Source organism: Gossypium arboreum, chromosome 3, assembly GCF_025698485.1.
Source record: "Gossypium arboreum isolate Shixiya-1 chromosome 3, ASM2569848v2, whole genome shotgun sequence".
In the NCBI taxonomy this organism is placed as follows: Eukaryota; Viridiplantae; Streptophyta; class Magnoliopsida; order Malvales; family Malvaceae; genus Gossypium; species Gossypium arboreum.
In genome coordinates this window covers 131,019,840-131,031,930 of record NC_069072.1, presented here as the reverse complement: position 1 = coordinate 131,031,930, position 12,091 = coordinate 131,019,840, and the positions used below count along the sequence as shown (strand labels likewise).

General features: G+C 30.7%; 1 long non-coding RNA gene across 1 annotated transcript; it reads right to left on the bottom strand.

The window, feature by feature from the left end:
- Positions 1 to 9,207: 9,207 nt before the first annotated feature.
- LOC128290476 (uncharacterized) lies at positions 9,208 to 10,670 on the bottom strand. The gene is made up of 2 exons (XR_008280335.1): positions 10,619 to 10,670; positions 9,208 to 9,455 (listed from the first exon to the last, which is right to left on the bottom strand). It is a non-coding gene; the product is annotated as an uncharacterized LOC128290476 (long non-coding RNA).
- Positions 10,671 to 12,091: the final 1,421 nt, after the last annotated feature.

Sequence of the window (12,091 nt, the reverse complement as noted above, 5' to 3'; positions counted from 1 at the left end):
TTTGGTGAAAAATGAAAAGATACAACTAATTAAACTAAAACAAAGAGATTATGAGTAAACAATTGCAGCCCTTCCCCTATTAAAAGTTATTTTAGCCATTTAATCTGCTTCTACATTTTCTTCTCTAGGGATGTATTCAAGTGCCCAGTTTCCTACATTCTTCAGGAAGTGGTGAATGCGCCTAATTAACGTCGATTTAGAGGGCGTTGATTCTGAAACTTGGATAGCTTCAATAGCTCCATTGCCTTGCTCTTCCTGAACCAGTGATAGACTATCCAAAATTCCCCATAATTCAGCATCAAATATTGAGCATTTCCCGAACTGTCGACAAAGCCAATGATCCACTCCCCATGTTTGTCTCTCAAGATCCCCTCTGCAGCAGCATAACTTGAATCTATTTTAACTGAACAATTAGTTCTTAGTTGCACCCATCTATCTGTCCAGTTAAGCTCTACATTCTCTTTTGTCACACGTTAGAGTCTACCTAGGGAAGGGACACATATTGTTTTGCCCAACTATACGAACCTTTGATGATCTCTTCTACAGTCCATGACATTACCTGAAAAATAAGAAAATTCATGTTCTTCCAAATGCGCCACATAACTAGCCCAAAGAAAACTGGTCAATCAATCTCCCCGAAGGCGAATTTTAAATTCCTTGTAATCGAATAAAAATAACAATTAATTGATTTTACTCAAAATCCATATAAAACTTGTCAAAACCTTTTTAGAAATAGACTTTTTATTTTTCAAAATGAAAATGAAGTCGCCACCAATATTTTTTATTCAGGTGTGATCGGGTCATCTTGAAATTCGATCATTTTAATAAAAGGTTAAATTTACTAAAACGATGATTTTTGGTCTACAAACCCAGAAATGGGTTCGGGAGTCGGTTACGCATGAGAAAGGATTAGCACCCTTATAATGCCCAAAATTGGTACCTAATTGATTTGATGATAGAAGTTGAAAACTCGAAGAGAAATTAAAATACGATCCCTCTTTGTATGATTTTTTTAAATTAAAATATAGCTTAACTAAATTATATTTTACGAAAAGGCCTTATTTCAAGTTAATCGAGAAGAAATGATCATGCCCCATAAGTTAAGACACGATGCTTTGAATCCTCAAAAACAAAAATGATCACCATCCGATCATTACTTAAATCTTATTTTTTTTTAATTTTTAAATAGGTTATTTGATTACTTCGGTTTTGAAAAGAGGTCATACCGTAAGTTAGGAGCACGACTCTCCAAACTCCAAAAATAATGAACATTACCTTGATTTTAATTATTTCCTAGGTGTTATGTAAAACAAACGTAACTTTTAAAACGATATGCATTTAGTTAAAAAATGGATAAATATTTTGTAAAATGACACATGGAATGGTGATAGCAAAATTAAATAACATGGCCAAAATAAATAAATAAAAATGAAAAAATACCATGTTGATAAATAATGATAATAATGCAACTATAATAGTAATACTGAATATCGACTTATGACAATAATAGCAATAATCATATCATAATTATTATCATAACAATAATATGAATAAATAAAATAATGATAACAATAATAACAAGGGTAAAATAAAAATAAAATGTATAAATAAGAGGAAATGTAAATAACATAAATTTTAAGTGTTAAAATAAATGGCGAGTAAATAAAGAGGAAAAATTAACCAAATGAGGGATTAAATTGAAATTTAGCGAAAATTAAATTATAAATCGTAAAATAAATAAAGAAAGGGGAAATAAAGGACTAAATTGAAAGTCAAACAAAAATGTAATGCCTAAATTAAAAAAAGATATAAAAGAACTAAATTAAAATTTGATGCAAAAGTTTAGGGACTCCAAGAACAATTTATCCAGAATAGTACACGCGTCATTCCCTTCGGGTCAGCAGTCTGGGGACCAAACTGAAAGTGAATCCAAATTGAATAGCAAAATTTCTAAAAAGAAAAAATAGTGAAATTAGGACCAGGGCCATAAATAGATCCTTTTCACGAAAACACGTGAATCTAAGGGGATTCAGATCGGGTTGGCGGGTCAAGCCTGAAACGACACCATTTTGGGACCTTTGAAACTTGGCCAAAACGATGTCATTTGGTAACGCCTATATAAGTCAATTTTTTTTTTTAAAATTTCATTTCAGATTCGATTTAAAAAAAAAAAACTTTAAGCCTTTTTTTTCCTTCAAAAACTTTCCATGTCCTGCCATAGAGCCATCGACACTTTGCCGTGGCCATCGGTCATCAGCAACAGCGATCGTCGCCTCCGGTGGCTGGAGTTGTAAAAAATTGTACTTTTTTAGCCTTTTTTATTCCTAAAACCTAGATATGAATGCGGTGCCTTCTATTTTTTAAAAACAAAAAACAAAAAAAGAAATGACTTTCGACCGCTCTTTTGAACGCGTACCCCTCACGCCCTCTCCTCCGATGAAGCCCAGGAAAATCCAGAGGAAATCAAGGGCCTTTCATATTGAAAAGAGGTCGTCTTTCCTCGGGGACGACAACCTTGCCCACCCACAGTGGCAATGCAACGAGATCGATAAGAACTTTCAACTTTCTATTTTTATTGTATTTATTTTATATTTTTTTGAGAAAATAAATATCGAGTAAATAGACTACCTATTGTTGTTCGTGTTTGAATCTTACAATAGTTTGGCTTTTATAGCCATTTTAATTACACTATTTCATTTTTCTTTTTCCTTTTTTATTTCTGCTCTACTTTCTGCTTCTGTGTTTTTTCTTTCTCCTTTGCGGGTACTCATGGCAAGGTCAACGGGGCTAGAGAGTCTTGTCTTGCCATTTCGGTGAAAAGGGCGAGACAGACCTTGGGCGATGCACTCGCTGACGTGGCCAGGAGCAGTGGCACTTGAGGGTTAGAAAAATTTTTTTAAGATAGTAGCCTCTGGGTTTTGTTTTGTTTTTATTTTTAGAGTTTTTTTTTGTATTTGGGCCATTATTTTTTGTAAATGGACCTTAATAATGGACTTTTTATTATTTTTATTTATTTGTTTGGTTTTTGTTGGGCCAAACAAATTGGGTCCTTAAAACTATTTAATATATTATAGAATTAATGACAACCAAATATGCAGAATATTTATTTCCAAAAATAAAATGTTTTAACATTCATCTATTTGGCTAGAAATTTATAATGTTGTTTCATGTACTATATTTTTAAGTAGAAGAATAGAATAGCATGAATTAAGGCTGTAAGTCATTATTTAACTAAGTATTCCCTCCATGTATTACTATGCAAATATTTCTTTCTTCTAAATAAATTCACATCCAGATTTTTGTCAGTGTCAGAAAGTGTCATTTTAAATCGATTTTGTGAATTGAGCTATTTCGAGGAAGCCAAATCAAGAGTTTTCCAAGAATTAGTGTCATGCTATGTTGTGGATCATTAATTAGTGGTTAATTAGAGTAATCATGACTTTCTAATTATTGATAATTAGCTGGAAGAGTGAGTAGGACTAAATTGTAAAGTTGAAAAAACTTTTGAGATAATTTTATAATTTTGTAAAAGTTAGATTTTAAAAGCTTGGAGGTTTTAAAAGTAATTTGACAAAGGACCGAATAACAATTAGACCCTTGGTAGTGTTAAAAGCGATGGATGGTTGGTTTCTTATTTTCAAAAGAACAAAATTTTCTCTACCATTTTTCTCTCAAAATTCTCTCAAATCTCTCTCTCATTTTCTAAAGTTTCGATTTCTAACCATCAATTGAAAGATAAATTGATTTTCTAACAAGATTTTTAATGTTTTCAAGATTAAAAAAAAAGTGGTTTCTCGCTTTTCTTTCTATTTTTACAAGAATGTGGAAGTTGAGAGAGAAAAAAATTTATTGGTTAATTTTTATTTGATTTTTGCAAAATTATAGCAAAGTAATGATGATTTCAACTTAATCTAATGATTTTCTATCTATGAAGACGATTTTCAATGTTCCTTCTCATTTCAAAAGAGAGTTTAGACTTATCTTAAAGTTTTTATTTATAAGTGTTGTGGAGTATGTCTTACATTTCGATCAAATTAGGACGCAAACAAAGAGTGATGTCACAACAAGGAAGAGCTCCTCGTTTTCGATGAGCTACCATTGTTATGGCGAGGAGAAGACTGTAATACCCTTAACCCCGTTCCGTTATCATAACAGAATTGCAGAGTATTACCAGTCATTACAGTACATTTACACATAAACAAGTATAAATGCAATATATCCATTTAAATATAATTTTAGATGGGTCCACAGTACTTTACAAGTGTAATTAAAACAAACCGGGATTCGATCCTAAAGCTCAGTAAAATTTTCATGAAATTTTAAATTTTCTTCTTTTGAACAGTACCACACGCCCGTGTGGCTAATTTAACATGCCCGTGCTGCATGGGACACATCCATGTCCTCAACCCGTGTGCAACACTGACTTTAAGACACGGCCGTGGCAACCAAGGCACACGGCCGTGTGACAAGCTATGTGAACTTAAAGTGAACCTTGTATTATAAAAATTTATCAATCCTGTAAATTTCAATCCACAACCCATACAATACCAATACCAAACCAATCCAAACGTATTTTATATATTATCTAATACTTAACTTTAAACACTTATCATGTGACAGACCTAATTTGACCTTAGTCGGAATGTGATTTCGGGACCATAAAACCGAGTCATAAAAATTTACTTTAATTTTAATTGCATATATTTGATGTGTAATAGTGTGTGTATGAAAAATTAATGTTTTAATTTAGTCTTAGGAATGTGAATTTTCTTGAAAGGACTTAGTTGAGAAACTTAGAAAAGATGATAGGTAAATTGTAAGGATCAAATAACAACAAGGTGAGAAAACTTGGGTTTGCATGTCAAATTGCCCAAAACTCAAGTAGTGGCCGGCCAAGCAAGGATGATTCTTCCACTAAGTTGAATTTTTAATGTAATTCTTTTTATTAGTTAATGGTTAAAATAAATTAAAGAGGAATTATTAGAAAAAAAAGAAAAAAGAAGATGAATAAAATAAGAAAGTAAGAGAAAGTCTTCATCTTCTTTCTTTCTCAAGTGCCGTAAGCTAGGAGAAAGAAGGAAGAAATGTTCTAAGACATTCGGCCATCCTAAGGGGTTGATTAAGCTCAAGAAATTAAAGGAGGGGAATCAAGCAAGGGCAAAGCAAAGAACATCGAGTAGCCGAGTTGGAACCGTTTTACCCAACACAAAGTAAGTCCTTAAGCATTTTTGTAAGGTTGATTAGTTTGTATATAAATAATACTAGTGAATCATAAAAGAATTCCTTTTGATAAGTATTCTTTTGGAGTGATTTTCCTATTTATTAATGTGACCATATGTGCTATTTGAATTAAGTAAATTGCCTTATCATAATGAGTTAACATATGGCACTATGTGCGCGGAATTAAGTGGCACTATGTGTGCCGATTTGGATGTTGAAGCCTGAGAGAAAATCCAATGCACTGAGTGTGCGGTTTACTATGGCACTATGTGTAATACCCCATACCCGTACTTGAGACCGGGATAGGATACGAGGCATTACCGAGATTTTCAGAATAATTTCAATTAATTTATATTATTTAGTATTCATTTTCATGTTTCATGTAACATTCTTTTCATATATTCAATTCAAAATATCATATAAAATACGATACAATACTTAAATTTTCATATTTACATGCTCATGCAGGATATACGAACCTACCTGACTAAATTGCAAAAATACTAAGATTTAGGGGCATATTGGTAATTTACCATATTCCCAAATTGCACCCAATCTTAAATTGATAATTTCATTCAATTTATTAATTTAGATAATAAAACAATTCATTCCCTTCAATTTAGTCATTTTTGACATTTTTACACAATTACCCATAAAGTTTTACTTTTATTCAATTTAGTCCTTGAGCCTAAAACATACAAATTAGCCATGCTAGCTGAATATTCATACATATTTTTCCTCCTCCTCCTCTCCATTCCACATCCTTAGTATAAACAACACACTTGTAGGTAACATTATCCATAATTTTCACTATCTACTTATGTGAATATTTAAGCTGTCCATCTGTATCATAGTCACTAAATGATTTTTATCTTGAGCTAAAGAACTCAAAATTAAGATCCGCTAATTTTCCCTGAAACTAGACTCATATAAATTCTTACCATTAAAATTTCATAATTTTTAGTTGGTCCAATTAATACAGTTTATTCATTAAAATCTCCCCTATTCTGTTGCCTGACAGTTCCGACCCTTCTTCACTAAAAATTAATTATCTTCTTGTACAGGATTCTAATGATGTCCTCGTTTATTTATCTTGAAAATAGACTCATTCAGGATTCTAAACATATAAATTTAAGCCCCTAATTATTTTTATCCAATTTTTTATGATTTTCCAAAGTCAGAACAGGGGAGCTCGAAATCATTCTGACCTTGTCTCACAAAAGTTATTGTATCTCATGATTTACAATTCCATTGCTTACATAATTTCTTTTATAAGAAACTAGACTCAATAAGCTTTAATGTAATATTTTATTCATCCTATAATTCGATTTATATAATTTTTGGTGATTTTTCAAAATTAGATTACTGCTGCTGTCTAAAACAGTTTTAGTGCAAAATGTTGATTTCCATTTTGCCCCAAATTTCACAATTCATACAATTCAGTCATTGCTCAATTAACCCCTCAATTAAGATAATTTTCTCAATTAATAATTTTTCTAGACATTATAAGTTATTTCATAACTATTGAAATTAAGAATTTCTATATGGAACTCTAACTTCAAACTCTTTTACAATTAGGTCCCAAACATTCACTTTCTATTCAATTCTTTCAATAAAATCAGCATATAAATAATTTAAAGCTCTAATTCCATGCCAAATCATCATGTACTTCCAGCACATATTCATATCAACTTTCAATTTCTTTCATAGAATCAAAAACTAATGAATTCAACAAGTGGACCTAGTTGTAAAAGTCACAAAAACATAAAAATTTCAAGGAGAAAGCAAGAATTAAACTTACATGAAGATAGAGTATGAAAACCAGATTTAACCCTCCTCCATGGATATTTTTCAGCTGATGAATATGAAGAGAAATGAAGAGAATTCTAGATATTCCAATTTAGTCCCATTTTTATTTAGCCAATTTTGGCAATTTTCCAATTTTGCCCTTATTTCATCCATTTCCTGATTTTTCTCAGCTATTGCCGCCAAAAATATCTCCTTTAGGATTATTTTCACTTTAGGTCCTTCCTCATTTGACAATTGAGCTATTTAATCCTTCTAGCAACTTTTACACCCTTTTCAATTTAGTCCTTTTTATTTAATTAACCACCCAAACGTCAAAATTTTCTGACTAAATTTTAATACTACCTCACTCTCGACCCAATTTACCTAATTAATTCTTTTAAATCACCAAATTCACTAATTCAAAAATGCTTTTATATTCGCATTTGACTCATAGGTATTAATTTATTAAATTTTTAACTCACCCGTCGGATTTGGTGATCTCAAATCTCTATTCACGATACCACTGAAAATTAGGCTGTTACACTATGTGTGCGAGTGTGACGAGCACTATGTGTGCAAATTCGGTTGATAATATAAAATGTGCATGAAAGAACGAAGTGATAGAACTAGTAACTAAAATATCGAACTTGAGACATGTGCTGAGTAGGTATAAATTTATCTAGTGCATCATGGTTCCATGCTTTGAGGAATCGGGTCTAAATCAATTGGGTTGTTTTGGTGTTTGATTTGATTGTAGGACTTGGCACAAGATTGAACCGAAATTCTAAGAAATTATAGCATAGCTCGATATGGTTGGAGTAATTGATTTTGCATTGTTTGTTTTCTCTTATGATCTTTTATCAATGGACGGTATGTAAGGCTTATGACTTACTGAGTTATATACTCATTTGGTGTGTTTACTTGTTACTTATTTAGGTTTCTTTGATCCATTTTGTGTGCTCGGGACTATCGTCGAAGTCATCACACCAGCTTGCAACTTTTTGGTATCCTCTTCTTAGTTGGTCTAAGAGAACATTTCGGCATGTATAGGTTATTATGTTTTTGTTTGAAATTTGATATGTATACTTGTAGCCATGCGAATATGGCTTGCTATTTATGTTTGGATTTGGTCTTATGGGTGCTTAGTTATAAGGTTTAGTAAGTTTGGTCTTGATAATTTAGTTATGCTTGATGGTGATTTAGATTCGTTTTAGTTAAAGTGATCAGTATTATGAATGGATGATGCTTGTGGTAAGTATTTCATGCATTGAAAATGACTTTAATCTTAGGTTCGAATTCGGTTTTGGTTGAGTAATAGTCTAAGTTTATTTGATTATTATGCCGTATGTCATGGCTGATCATTTTTGGTGTTATTTTAAAAATGTATCTAAGTATATAAAACTTGTGAAGGTACTTTGTGTTTCGCCTATATGTTTTTATTGGATGTTAATTAAGTTAAGGTTGGCCATGTGCATGTTAAGTAAAAATCAAGACTTATACATGGTATAATTTGATGTTCACTTATAATATATACTAAGGCATGTGTATATAATATTCGACCTTATTATGTTAATTGGAAGTTTTTTTTATATGCTTTACTTGTGTATAAAGGTGTGTATATTTTGGGTGTTACAGACGTGAATTTGAAAAATCACTAAAAATAGTAGAAATGGAATTAAATAATGAATAAGTTATGGAATCGAAGCTTGATGAGTCTATTTTCATATGGAAGAAGCAAAACAGGTATATGAGCTATATTTTATGAGATGTTTAAATTTTTGTGAAACAGGGCCAGAGCGATTTCTGGATCCCCTGTTCTGACTTTGGAAATTCACCATAAATTTTACAAAGATAATTAGAAGTCATGCTTTATATGTACAGATTCATTATTGAGTTTAGTTTTATTAGAGACAAACGGCATAGTCATTGAAGCTCTGTATAGGGAGATATCTGATTCGTAATACACAGAGGTCAGAGTAGTCAAACCCTGAAACAGGGGAGACTTTAACTAATAAACTGTACTAATTGGCCTGACCAAAAATTATAGAAAAATATTTCTAGATAGATATATGAGTCTAGTTTCAGGAAAAATTTACGGAATTGGATTTCGAGTTTCGGAACTCGAGATATTATTCTTAAAGGTACTGTGATGCAGTTAGCCAGCTTGTCTGGAAATTTTAAAATGAATTGTATGAGCTGTTTAAGTAATGAATTAAGTCCGTTAACACCTCGTGTTCGACTCCGGCAACGGTCTCTGGTACGAGGCGTTACATATCATGTATCATTATCAATTATCAATTTACTTATTTCACTATTACAATCACAATCCAATATAACACACTTAAAACATCCTAGGTACATGCCATTACCGATAATTAACATGCTTTACCTTTTTGAGTTCGAGATCGGCTTATGATGCTGATTCGACGATCTGTCTTTAACCTAACCTGCGCACGGAAACAAACCATACGCTGAGTATGAACTCAGTGGTATTTCTATAAACCGATATTTAAGTCAATAATAAATCATATATCAATGAACCTTGAGAAATTCAATCTATTACTCCTAATAGTTCAATCATTTGTTTTTGATATATAATGCTAAGATCTTGTTAATCACTTTCGATGAAATGTATACAGTTTCAATGTTTATTCATTATCCGTCAATTTTTCATATTTATTCAGTAATAACCTGTGTTCAGTATCATTCAGACATTCAGTAGCAGTCCATTATTCAGTAACAATTAGTTTTTCAATACTTTTATTTACAATTCATTTGAGTAATAATATTATTCACCTTTCATTCAATATTTTGTACTATCTCATTTCAATAATAGTCAATATTCATTGGTAACAACCAATTGATCTTTATCATTCAGTACCAGTCAGTCAACAGTAATAATCGGTTAATCAGTAATATTCATTTATTCAAGATCGATCGTTTATTTCATAATATCAATTATTCAGTAGCAAACAGTCTTTAATACTTTTCATTACCCCTATTAACATGACTTGGACCTGGACGGATACATGGATCCAACCCACAGACCGGGGATAGTATGCAGTGTTTTGTCGGCCGAAGCAGGAATACACCGTAAGGGTAACAGTAACAGTAGCGATACACAAAGTACCTCATTGGAACAAATCTGAAACAGTAACAGTAATAGTCAGGTATGGAGTACCTCTTTGGAACGAATCCGGAACAGTCACAGTAGTCAACACATGTAGTGTCTCATCGACACACAGTCGGAATATCCCTGAACACTTTCAATCCTATGGCATGCCAACTATATCCAACTAGCCCGATACAGTTAATAGGGTATTCGATAAACTTTCAACTTTTCAATTTCATTTGTAATTTAGTTTCAATCCAATTTAATACATTTTTCCATATCAATCCACATGCAAATCATTTTCAATGCAATATACATTTTTCAATTTTCCACTCAATATTCACATATTTTGTTCAATACCAATAATCACTAATAATTCATGAATTTTTATTTATAATAATAATAATAATAATAATAATAATAATAATAATAATTACCATTTATATAAATAATAAATTCAACAAATAATTATTAGATTCGGTTTATAGAAATACAAACCGTAGTTTTCAAGCTAACTCCCGTTGTCTTTGTCTTGTCCTTTCCTAGCCGAGATTTTCCGGCACAACACTAACTACGAAAATCAATTAAATATTATCAATACATTATCATTCAATTTTCATATTGAATATTTCAATTTCTATCCATCTTTTGCCTAAATTCCAATTTAGTCCCCAAACCGAGACTAACTTTTATTCTTCACATTTAACTCAATATTTTCAATTAATTTCCACTTTAGACTAATTTCAATACTTTAATTTGACCATAAAACCATAATTTCGAAATTCTTTCAATTTAGTCCTTAAAGCATAAAACTTATGAATTACTTTACAATTCAATCCTTATTTCACTTCTAACTTGAATTTCTATCAATTTAATCCCTAAGTCATCATTTTATTTAACATGAACAATATTTAGAAATCTAATAACTTTCAATATATCAACTTAATTTCATCAAAACCTTGTTCCAAAGCTTCTAAAATATCAAAATTAAGTAAAAAAAAAAGGCTAAATTGACTTACCTATTAAAGTTTAAAGCTTCAAAACCTCAATTTTTCCCTTCTTCTTTCTTTCCCCTTTCTTTCCCCCATTTTCGTTTGAGCATTCTGTTTCTTTCTTTGTTTTTTTTTTCTTTATTTACTTTTATATATATATATATATATATATTATGTTAACTTAATAAATATTCAATTAATATCAAATATTTATTTTACATTTGTATCCATTTATATCCACACACTTGTCATAATTTAATATATTTATTACATAAAAATCTTATAATATAATTATTTAATTAATAAATATCTTTTACTTAATAATAAATATCTATTAATAAATAAATATATGTATTACAAATGTATATATTTTTATTTATACACTTGTAACAAATCATTGCCATACACTTGTCTTTATTTAATTTATTCATCATATAATATCAATTTAATAATAATAAATGCATTATTATTTACTTAAATAATAAGCAAATACATACATGTATTACAAATGTATGTATAGTATTTATTACACTTGTATTTTATTTTTGCCACACACTTGGCATTCACTTTGGCTTATTTACTTATTTAGTCCCTTTAATTTTCTTTATTTTATAATTAAACTTTCACACTATATTCAATCTAATCCTTTTATTCAATTATCCTTAATTTAAGCTAATTCACTTAATTAAACTCTAATTAACCACTCAATTAACTTCGTAAGTATTTTTAACAAATATTTACGAATCCATTTTTCAGAAACAGAGACCCGAAAATACACTTTTCCGATAACTGTAAAATTCGGGTCATTACAAAGACCGTCGTCCCGACGACTTGGCGCTACCTCATCTTGACAAACACGAATTCCATGTCACGACGTGGTGACATGTCATGCAATTTTCTCAGTTTTTTTCTTCCAATTAAAATCTGATTATTTGTCCCAGTCAAACTATGATTAGTGTAGGTTATTTTAATATTATTT